Source organism: Primulina eburnea, chromosome 3, assembly GCF_022965805.1.
Source record: "Primulina eburnea isolate SZY01 chromosome 3, ASM2296580v1, whole genome shotgun sequence".
Taxonomy (NCBI): Eukaryota; Viridiplantae; Streptophyta; class Magnoliopsida; order Lamiales; family Gesneriaceae; genus Primulina; species Primulina eburnea.
The window spans coordinates 53,044,697-53,057,398 of NC_133103.1; positions in this window are offsets into that span (position 1 = coordinate 53,044,697).

The following is a 12,702-nucleotide window of genomic DNA, read 5'->3' on the forward strand; positions in this document are numbered from 1 at the left end:
CGTAGAGATTTACAAGAAGAGCTATATCCGCCTAAACACTGGAATAGTTAGGAGTCCAGTGTTGAGAACGCAAATATATGATTCTAAACGCCCTATGAATGTTTTGAACACACGACGTCCAAGCAAAAATTTATAAACTTCCGCTGCGTTTTGGGTGCGAAAACATGATGTCCCAACAACTCCTTGGCCCTAATTTGCTTAAGCCTCCGAGCCCGTGGTGTGTCGTGCTCGAAGCTTGACAAGTGCTCAGAAGAGGCAACATCTACATATTCGGCTACCTCACTACCCTAGACAATATTTTTTGGAAAATGAAAGTGACTTACTGAAAAAATAAATAAAGTGAAAATGATAGGAAGGAACCACATATTTATATGGGAATTCATAAGATCGAAGCCGTGCGATTGGAAACAATCTGACGCCACATATTTGGGCAAGAGGATGGGTAGACTACTCGAGAAAAAAACCATGGGGAAATCTCGGTCGTCCACATTATTATATATGGTGGAGAAAATATGCCCGCGCATCGGGATCTTGTTCATTCATTTTTATAGTTAAGGTCTAGCCTAAACACTAACACAAATTCTGAAGAAACAGAAGGCTAAGATAAGCACTGTGAATTGGGGTCGACAACGCTGGACCGACCCAAATAAGAGAGAAATGCGACCCAAACCATTGTAGACTCTAGCCCATTTATTAAACTAATGAACTCATGTTTGATATTATTAAGCTAGAGTATGAGCCAAAACCTCACACAGAGGCCAAACTGATCTCCGCTCTGGAAAAGTCTCACAAGAAGGAAAGGCTCGAACAGCTGAGATAATGGCATTATCAGATGGGTGGAGCCCATATCAGGGACATCCGAGCCGAGCTCAGATGAATACATCGATAAAGACGGATAAAGTCTCATAAATATAAAACACTTCAACCAATCTTGTGTGATAAAGATAAATCTCAAAGATATCGAAATATATTCAGAGTTTATAACTATCAAAAATAAGATCATATTAGCACAAATCTCGTTGTAACGTCCCGAAAATCGAAATGTCCACGTGAACCATGTGCATGCAAATTATTAAATTTCTTTGATATTTTATTTAATTGTTTTAAAGCTTTAAATGCATGTTTATTTCATTAATTGTGTTTTAATTTACTGTTTATTTATTTAAATTATGTGTTTAATTATTTTTATGCATTTTATGCATAATCATTGCATGGTAGACGCAATAAAATTCAGACTGCCATTTCTAATATTGGAAATTTTGAGAAAAGTCAGAATTCGAGGCCTGAGTAGAATAGAACTAAGTCGCCAAAAGTCGTTCTAGGTTGCTATTCGCAAATAAGGATTCAATAGGCAAAATAATTAGGATCGGGGAGACATAAGGACATCTTAAGATTTATTATTTATCAGAGTAGCGCCGCAGAAGCGTGGACCATTGGGATATTAGAACTAAGTTTGAACTTCGTGATTATCAAGGATAAGCGAATTTCGGGGATGAAATTCAATTTAAGGGGGAGAGATTGTAACGTCCCGAAAAAATGTCCACGTGAACCATGTGCATGCAAATTATTAAATTTCTTTGGTATTTTATTTAATTGTTTTAAAGCTTTAAATGCATGTTTATTTCATTAATTGTGTTTTAATTTACTGTTTATTTATTTAAATTATGTGTTTAATTATTTTTATGCATTTTATGCATAATCATTGCATGGTAGAATTTATTTCATGAAATTTTAAGGGTTCATGCATTTAAGATTTTTAAGTTGCATTTCACGCTCGAACCAGGATCGGAGACCGGAGAATTTTTAGGAAAATTATTTTAATTACACGATTTATGTTTATAAATTGATTTAAAACGTTTTTAAGTGTATTTTTTGAAAATGGGAATTTTTGGATATTTTTGCCCGAAAGATCTTTAAATTTTACGGTACGCAAATTTTATCAAATCGGGGGACTTTTAATGGTTCGGCTATTATTTTCAAAATTTTTGCAACACGAAATATTTTTCGAGAGTGCGTTTGGACTTAATAGGCCTACTTTTAAGCTTGTTGGGCTTAAAATCTTTTTTTAAACTTTTAATTATCAAAATTAGGCTCATTAGTTGGTTGTTAGCTATTTAAATATTGCCTAATTATCATCTAAACCTAAACCTAATCACTCACCACTCCCCACCAGCCGACACCCACCTTTCGGACACCATTCTCTCGGTTTCAGAGTTGCAGCAGCTGAATGACCTTCGGCTCTCTCTTGTTTGAAAAGGAAAAAGCTTCATTGGGTCTCCCTCTTCTCGTTTTGATCACCAAACTCATAAGGCACACATCGTATCATCCTTCATGCATCATATACATGTTGTTATATGTTTATGTGTTTGAGATCTCTCGATCTAACCAAGTGTGTGTGAGTTTGTTTGGTTTTGTAATGCCCAAGAATTATAGAATTGATGCACCAAGATTGTTAATCTTCGTTAATGTAAGACTCGAAAGATATGAGAATGCATGACATGCAATGAGGGAAGAAAGATTTGAGAAACCAGGTGTTGCATGATCAGAAAGCTAGAATTTAGAAGTTTGCACGACCGCACCCGCGGTGCTAGCACGACCGCACCCGCGGTGCATGTGCAGAAAATGAAGTACAAATTCCGTAGACACACCGCACCCGCGGTATTAGACGGAGCGCACCCACGCTGATGACACCGCACCCGCGGTCTTGCAAGAAGCGCACCCGCGGTATGAGCTGCCGAGAGAATGGCTAGGATCACCGCTTGAGCGCACCCGCGCTCCTTACACTCACCGCACCCGCGGTCTTACGTGCAACAAGAAAAACTATGCCACGTTTTATTCGGTTGCATGCAGTATATATATGATAGTTACACGTGGTTTCTCTCAGAATTTCAGAAAAGGGTCGAAGGTTGGAGAGGAAAATCCTTACGCCTTTTAGATTGTGATTTCGAAGAATCCGTGCATCAGAATTCGAATCCGAACGCAGTATCGAACTCCTCTCGACTCGAGCTACACAAGGACGTAAGTTTTATTACGTTTTGAGATGTTTTGTAATTATGATGTTGTCAGAATTGAATATGAATCAGATATGACGTTTCTGCTACCGTAAATATTGTATAATCGAAGTCAGATTGAAGAACAGATTGTTTCTGTATTTGTTATGAATTTCAGAGTTGATTTGACTGAGATTTCATGTCAGATTTGTATTGTTATTGAGATTATGACTGATATTGTTATTGATTACGAAGTCTGATATTATATCTGTGATGTTTAGACTGACGGGGTTATCGAGACAGTACTGTTATGCCGTCGAAACATCAGTTAAATTAGATTGTTCAGATTCAGATATGAATTCGATTATATTGTGATATCATTGATATGAGTCAGATTGTATAGTGTTCAGATATTGATCAGATTATGCACTGAATTGAGTATTGATCAGAACAGATTGTGAATTGAGTTAGTCATTGATACTATGTATTCGATATTGTCTTTCAGATTGGATATGGACAGATTTGACTTCGAGACTTCGTCTTCGTCAGACCGGGATGACAAAGGTATAATTCATGTGATATCTGGGAAGATATAACTCAAATCAGATCTCATTTGAGTTTCCCAATAAAATCACATACTTGATTATTGTTTATCTTTTGATATAATTGTGATTTGTTTATAGACTTTATATTCAAATCCTTTGAAATGAACATGCTTTGTTTACAGATTGTTATACATTGCATTTGAGGTAGGAAAGTTTGACAGATAGTCAGACTTCTAGACGTTCGGTGTATCGTTACATAGGAGCAGACACCCTCCTATTGTAGATTATTCGATACAGATATGACCGAAGTCTAGGAATAAGACGTACGTCACCCCGATTGGGAGGGTAGGTGACAGACAGTGACGTCTTATTCACCCCGGGATCCCTAGAGATATAGTTGAGTCGAGTCTAGACATGATTTGACTAGAACTGCATGTGGTTATGAATGTGGTTTCATAGACTATGAAATCCATGTTTATTGCTTTCAGTCATGACAGCATGTTTATATGACTTGATTTAAATTGCATGTGTATCTGAATTGGGTTGCATGCTTATTTTGATTTGATTTCATAGATTATGAAATCTATTACTTTTGAATATGTTCATGATAGCATGTTTTATGATTTAGATTGTTTATGTACATGCTTACCATGTTTTATACTGGGATTTGTTCTCACCGGAGTTATCCGGCTGTTGTCTTGTCTGTATGTGTGCATGGCAACAGGTGGGGCAGGATCTGGGTCTCGAGCTAGATGAGAGATTGATGATAGCGTGGAGATCTCGGGCGTTGAAGATTTCTAGTGTTTACTTATTAGACTTGTACTACTGATATTTGTAGTTGGTATTTAAACACTAGCGTATGATTGTACTAGACAGACTTGTAGGTACATTATGTTGTTTAATTAATATAGAGACATGTTAGGCTTTAATTATACATTTGAGTTTATGTTAAAAGCAAAAATTTGACCCACATTTTCGAGCAAAGATCCAATAAATCCCAAAAGAATTGAGTTAGAGCCCGGGTCCCCACAACAGGTGGTATCAGAGCTATAGATCCTTTAGATTGAGATAGTCAGAGTTGATAGATTCTTTAGACTGAGATAGAAGAGAATGAGCGGGGTAGATTGAATTTTCTTTTCTTGCATATGATTGCTAGCATGAGCATTATGTTAATGTTGACTTACATGATATGTGCTAGCATGATTTATCGCTTTCCCTATTACATGTTGTTTGTTATCTGAGTTGATTGCAGCCTGTAATGGTTAAGCCTGAATCAGAACCGAGTCTGGATCAGAGGTATATGATCAGAGGAGGGCTGAGACAGACTGTATAGATTGGGTACTAATCTGTTTGATATTCAGATATACCGCCTCGGAGATTTCCAGAAAGGGGCAGTACTTCGACTGAACAGATAGATGTATCAGAGACTCCGATAGAAACGCAGATGAAGAGATTTCAGTCGTTTCAACCGCCGATTCTGAAAGGAACTGAGACGTCAGTAGATTGTGAGAATTGGCTTGAGGAGACAGAAATGGTGTTTGAATTCCTTGGTTTCACAGATGAGTGTAGAGTTAACCTGATTGAGAACCAATTGCAAGAGACTGCAAGAAGATGGTGGTTACTAACCAAAGGAGCTTTAGAACAAAACCGTTCAGTGATTTCGTGGAAGATTTTTAAATTTGAATTTTATCAAAGATTCTTCCCTACATCGTACAGACAGGATAGAAGGGCAGAATTTGCAAACCTGAGACAGAATCAGATGAGTATTGATGAGTATTTGGCTCAGTTCTTCACCTTATTACGTTTTGCCCCTCTTGTGGCTAGGAATGATGATGCGATGTCTAGCCAGTTCATTCAGGGATTGAATCCAGAAATACGTACATTGGTGAGTGTGAAGCAATCGAATAGTTTTGCTGATACATTGAACAGAGCCAAAAGAGCAGAAACGGTTCTGATAGGACATCAGGGAGCATCGTTTGATCTTCCAGCACCGAATCCACAACAACTGCCTTCCAGAGTTGAGTCATGAGTATTGATGAGTATTTGGCTCAGTTCTTCACCTTATTACGTTTTGCCCCTCTTGTGGCTAGGAATGATGATGCGATGTCTAGCCAGTTCATTCAGGGATTGAATCCAGAATTACGTACATTGGTGAGTGTGAAGCAATCGAATAGTTTTGCTGATACATTGAACAGAGCCAAAAGAGCAGAAACGGTTCTGATAGGACATCAGGGAGCATCGTTTGATCTTCCAGCACCGAATCCACAACAACTGCCTTCCAGAGTTGAGATTGGCAGTAGCAGTGGTAAAAAGAAAGAACCATTGAAGATCGAAAAGAAACAGTTTAAGAAATTAGGAGGTGGACAGAGTAGTTCATCTAGCTCCAGTGTTTCCAGTCCGAGTTATACTGGAGTATACTGCAGAACTTGCGGAGGAAGACATTCCACAGAACACTGTCAAGGAGTACTTAGTAGATGCAATGTCTGTAAACAGCCGGGACACTTTGCGAGAGTGTGTCCTCAAAGAAGTTCCTGAAAATTTTAGGGAACAGAATTGTCAAAGAATCACGACTGAGAAGTAGCTTCAGAACGTACAACAGGTACTATTCTTTAATGATGATGATGCATATGTATTGATATATATACTATTGCATTTCATATGATTACATTTGATGGGGTAGCATGGAGATATGATGTATCTGTTGGGTTTGTTTGTACTGTAGTATTGATGTCCTTTCTTGTAGAGGAAATGATGATATCAGAAATTTCTGTATATATTGTATACTACAGTGAGATGAGAATGAAATAGAAATAGATTGTGATGTACTTGTGTTTCTGATTTGAACGCATTATTGATATGCATATGCTGAACAAGTACAGACATATTGTAGAATTTTTTCCGAAAATGGTAAGAGTCAGACCAAAGATGATTGATCAGTGGAAATACCACGATAAGGATGTTAGATTTAGAATTCCTTTGATATCTGTATTGTATATGTGACTCGATTAATGCAGAAAGGAGCAGATTGCATCCTTCTGTATTCAGTAGATCTACTGAAATCGAGCCTAATATTGGCAGATCTGCCAGTATTGTATGAGTTGGCTGATATTGCCAGATAAGATTTCAGATTGCTTTATATCAGAAAGATAGATTGCAGAATTGAATTAAGATCAGATATTAATTGTATGGTAGATTCAGTACAGAATGATATTGAATATCAAGAATGATACAGAACGAATTGAACGATTTGAAAGATTAACAGCAGAATACTGAACAGGAGTTACATTGGAGTAATGTTTCTCTTTGGCATGTCTCATTATGTTTAGAGATATTCTGAAGATTTATACTCGTTATATCTATGATATATGGATATATTTGCAGTGTCTGGTTGATTGACTCGAGTAGTTGGAAATTATACTGAATATTTAAAGATTTTGTTGAATATTCTGAGAATTGTGAGTATTGTATACAGAAATTATTCAGATAAGAATTCCGCTTGAAACAGATTGTATTCAGAATATGCGATATCTGAAGTTAGTATACAGATAGATTTTGATACAGTTGAGACAGAGATCAGTAACTGAGAACGAGACTGATGTCAGAAAGACCAGAAAGTTCAGGAATATCAGAAATTTCAGAAATGTATTTTTTCTGATTGGGCAGATTATTTGATTCGACTGTTGCTTTATATCTGCTGGGTATTGTTATTGTTCTAAATCAGTATTTGAGATATTTTTATATCGTTTTGGGGGAGCATATTTTATTTGCAGATGAGATATAACAGTTGATCAGAATGACATGAAGACATGTTTGATTAATCAGAAGCAATCTTATTGCCAGAGATTACCTTTTATGAGTTCCTTGAACTCACTAGATCTGTATAGGTTACTGCTATTTCGTATCTGATTGGATATTACTGTTGTTTTGAATCCGTATATGATACAGATTGTTGTGAACCGTTGAGATTATATACAGTTCAATTGTATCAGAGTTAATTTAAAGAATTACAGCAGTTCAGAAATGAGATCAGAATGTGTCAGAGTGTTTCAGAATTGTATAACAGAATTAACATTGAGAGTCAGAGCCGAATACCAGGTAGGTATTTCTTCTTTGATTTATATTATTAACTGATTGTTTGTGCCGAATAGTTCGAATCAGATATCACAGATAGTGTCAGACATGCACGTTAGTGGATTCAGTTGTTATTCGGATAACAGACAGTTTGGATATAAACAGATTAAATCAGTTAGAATAGAATTGGTACGGAAATGTTGGCAGAAATCATACTGATATGTTTGAATCGCTAACAGAAAAGACAGAAAGATAAATATCAAAAGATTATTATAGAATTTGTATATTTCTAAATAGAAATGGGAGTGCATTTCTATGGCTGTTGTAATGAAATTGCCGCCATTTACTTCAGATGGTAAGATAATATGATTATGATTGACAGATTGATCAATCTATATCTATTAGTTTGTACCAGATAACGTACAAACAAAAAAACCAGATGACACAGATTGATGTCAGAGGAATGATCAGAATCAACAGAATGTTGAGATAGAGTATATCAGAATGTGATTTTCTGGTTGATTTTGTACTCGTGACAGAGTATATCATGAGTTTCTTCTCAGACTATGTTACAAATTGGCAGACAGTCAGAATATATGTTATCCAGATATTGGAGGATTTTGGTAGAATTATAGAGTGCTAGATGTTAGCACTAATTGATATGACTTATTATCACTGCGTGACAATACCTATCAGCCTACCAGATGGGTAATGAGATAGTTAGAGTCAGGACCGTATACAGTGAATACTACCGATTTCTATTTCTCTTGAAGAAATTTGAAGGAAGATAAAGATAGTTCAGAAAGAACAAATGTCATAAACCAACGTCGGATGATGACGATTGGTATTTAAAGATAAAGATTGAGTATATCCTTGATTGGGATAAACAGATGAGAGAACAATTAATGGTATTGTTTTATTATAAACTGTAATTGGTTTATACGGAGGTTGTATAACCAATATGACAAGATTGATTCTGTCAGAGTTAGTTTAAGAAGTATTATGATAGGATACTTCATGAATTCTTATTCCAGACTGGAATCAGAGAGTTAAGTTCGAGTTGAACTCGAGTATACATTTCTTCTCGTATAGCTGAATTGATTACTTGAGAGTTCGAGGACGAACTCAGATCTAAGAGGGGGAGAAATGTAATGCCCAAGAATTATAGAATTGATGCACCAAGATTGTTAATCTTCGTTAATGTAAGACTCGAAAGATATGAGAATGCATGACATGCAATGAGGGAAGAAAGATTTGAGAAACCAGGTGTTGCATGATCAGAAAGCTAGAATTTAGAAGTTTGCACGACCGCACCCGCGGTGCTAGCACGACCGCACCCGCGGTGCATGTGCAGAAAATGAAGTACAAATTCCGTAGACACACCGCACCCGTGGTATTAGACGGAGCGCACCCGCGCTGATGACACCGCACCCGCGGTCTTGCAAGAAGCGCACCCGCGGTATGAGCTGCCGAGAGAATGGCTAGGATCACCGCTTGAGCGCACCCGCGCTCCTTACACTCACCGCACCCGCGGTCTTACGTGCAACAAGAAAAACTATGCCACGTTTTATTCGGTTGCATGCAGTATATATATGATAGTTACACGTGGTTTCTCTCAGAATTTCAGAAAAGGGTCGAAGGTTGGAGAGGAAAAATCCTTACGCCTTTTAGATTGTGATTTCGAAGAATCCGTGCATCAGAATTCGAATCCGAACGCAGTATCGAACTCCTCTCGACTCGAGCTACACAAGGACGTAAGTTTTATTACGTTTTGAGATGTTTTGTAATTATGATGTTGTCAGAATTGAATATGAATCAGATATGACGTTTCTGCTACCGTAAATATTGTATAATCGAAGTCAGATTGAAGAACAGATTGTTTCTGTATTTGTTATGAATTTCAGAGTTGATTTGACTGAGATTTCATGTCAGATTTGTATTGTTATTGAGATTATGACTGATATTGTTATTGATTACGAAGTCTGATATTATATCTGTGATGTTTAGACTGACGGGGTTATCGAGACAGTACTGTTATGCCGTCGAAACATCAGTTAAATTAGATTGTTCAGATTCAGATATGAATTCGATTATATTGTGATATCATTGATATGAGTCAGATTGTATAGTGTTCAGATATTGATCAGATTATGCACTGAATTGAGTATTGATCAGAACAGATTGTGAATTGAGTTAGTCATTGATACTATGTATTCGATATTGTCTTTCAGATTGGATATGGACAGATTTGACTTCGAGACTTCGTCTTCGTCAGACCGGGATGACAAAGGTATAATTCATGTGATATCTGGGAAGATATAACTCAAATCAGATCTCATTTGAGTTTCCCAATAAAATCACATACTTGATTATTGTTTATCTTTTGATATAATTGTGATTTGTTTATAGACTTTATATTCAAATCCTTTGAAATGAACATGCTTTGTTTACAGATTGTTATACATTGCATTTGAGGTAGGAAAGTTTGACAGATAGTCAGACTTCTAGACGTTCGGTGTATCGTTACATAGGAGCAGACACCCTCCTATTGTAGATTATTCGATACAGATATGACCGAAGTCTAGGAATAAGACGTACGTCACCCCGATTGGGAGGGTAGGTGACAGACAGTGACGTCTTATTCACCCCGGGATCCCTAGAGATATAGTTGAGTCGAGTCTAGACATGATTTGACTAGAACTGCATGTGGTTATGAATGTGGTTTCATAGACTATGAAATCCATGTTTATTGCTTTCAGTCATGACAGCATGTTTATATGACTTGATTTAAATTGCATGTGTATCTGAATTGGGTTGCATGCTTATTTTGATTTGATTTCATAGATTATGAAATCTATTACTTTTGAATATGTTCATGATAGCATGTTTTATGATTTAGATTGTTTATGTACATGCTTACCATGTTTTATACTGGGATTTGTTCTCACCGGAGTTATCCGGCTGTTGTCTTGTCTGTATGTGTGCATGGCAACAGGTGGGGCAGGATCTGGGTCTCGAGCTAGATGAGAGATTGATGATAGCGTGGAGATCTCGGGCGTTGAAGATTTCTAGTGTTTACTTATTAGACTTGTACTACTGATATTTGTAGTTGGTATTTAAACACTAGCGTATGATTGTACTAGACAGACTTGTAGGTACATTATGTTGTTTAATTAATATAGAGACATGTTAGGCTTTAATTATACATTTGAGTTTATGTTAAAAGCAAAAATTTGACCCACATTTTCGAGCAAAGATCCAATAAATCCCAAAAGAATTGAGTTAGAGCCCGGGTCCCCACAACAGGTGGTATCAGAGCTATAGATCCTTTAGATTGAGATAGTCAGAGTTGATAGATTCTTTAGACTGAGATAGAAGAGAATGAGCGGGGTAGATTGAATTTTCTTTTCTTGCATATGATTGCTAGCATGAGCATTATGTTAATGTTGACTTACATGATATGTGCTAGCATGATTTATCGCTTTCCCTATTACATGTTGTTTGTTATCTGAGTTGATTGCAGCCTGTAATGGTTAAGCCTGAATCAGAACCGAGTCTGGATCAGAGGTATATGATCAGAGGAGGGCTGAGACAGACTGTATAGATTGGGTACTAATCTGTTTGATATTCAGATATACCGCCTCGGAGATTTCCAGAAAGGAGCAGTACTTCGACTGAACAGATAGATGTATCAGAGACTCCGATAGAAACGCAGATGAAGAGATTTCAGTCGTTTCAACCGCCGATTCTGAAAGGAACTGAGACGTCAGTAGATTGTGAGAATTGGCTTGAGGAGACAGAAATGGTGTTTGAATTCCTTGGTTTCACAGATGAGTGTAGAGTTAACCTGATTGAGAACCAATTGCAAGAGACTGCAAGAAGATGGTGGTTACTAACCAAAGGAGCTTTAGAACAAAACCGTTCAGTGATTTCGTGGAAGATTTTTAAATTTGAATTTTATCAAAGATTCTTCCCTACATCGTACAGACAGGATAGAAGGGCAGAATTTGCAAACCTGAGACAGAATCAGATGAGTATTGATGAGTATTTGGCTCAGTTCTTCACCTTATTACGTTTTGCCCCTCTTGTGGCTAGGAATGATGATGCGATGTCTAGCCAGTTCATTCAGGGATTGAATCCAGAAATACGTACATTGGTGAGTGTGAAGCAATCGAATAGTTTTGCTGATACATTGAACAGAGCCAAAAGAGCAGAAACGGTTCTGATAGGACATCAGGGAGCATCGTTTGATCTTCCAGCACCGAATCCACAACAACTGCCTTCCTGAGTTGAGTCATGAGTATTGATGAGTATTTGGCTCAGTTCTTCACCTTATTACGTTTTGCCCCTCTTGTGGCTAGGAATGATGATGCGATGTCTAGCCAGTTCATTCAGGGATTGAATCCAGAATTACGTACATTGGTGAGTGTGAAGCAATCGAATAGTTTTGCTGATACATTGAACAGAGCCAAAAGAGCAGAAACGGTTCTGATAGGACATCAGGGAGCATCGTTTGATCTTCCAGCACCGAATCCACAACAACTGCCTTCCAGAGTTGAGATTGGCAGTAGCAGTGGTAAAAAGAAAGAACCATTGAAGATCGAAAAGAAACAGTTTAAGAAATTAGGAGGTGGACAGAGTAGTTCATCTAGCTCCAGTGTTTCCAGTCCGAGTTATACTGGAGTATACTGCAGAACTTGCGGAGGAAGACATTCCACAGAACACTGTCAAGGAGTACTTAGTAGATGCAATGTCTGTAAACAGCCGGGACACTTTGCGAGAGTGTGTCCTCAAAGAAGTTCCTGAAAATTTTAGGGAACAGAATTGTCAAAGAATCACGACTGAGAAGTAGCTTCAGAACGTACAACAGGTACTATTCTTTAATGATGATGATGCATATGTATTGATATATATACTAATGCATTTCATATGATTACATTTGATGGGTTAGCATGGAGATATGATGTATCTGTTGGGTTTGTTTGTACTGTAGTATTGATGTCCTTTCTTGTAGAGGAAATGATGATATCAGAAATTTCTGTATATATTGTACACTACAGTGAGATGAGAATGAAATAGAAATAGATTGTGATTTG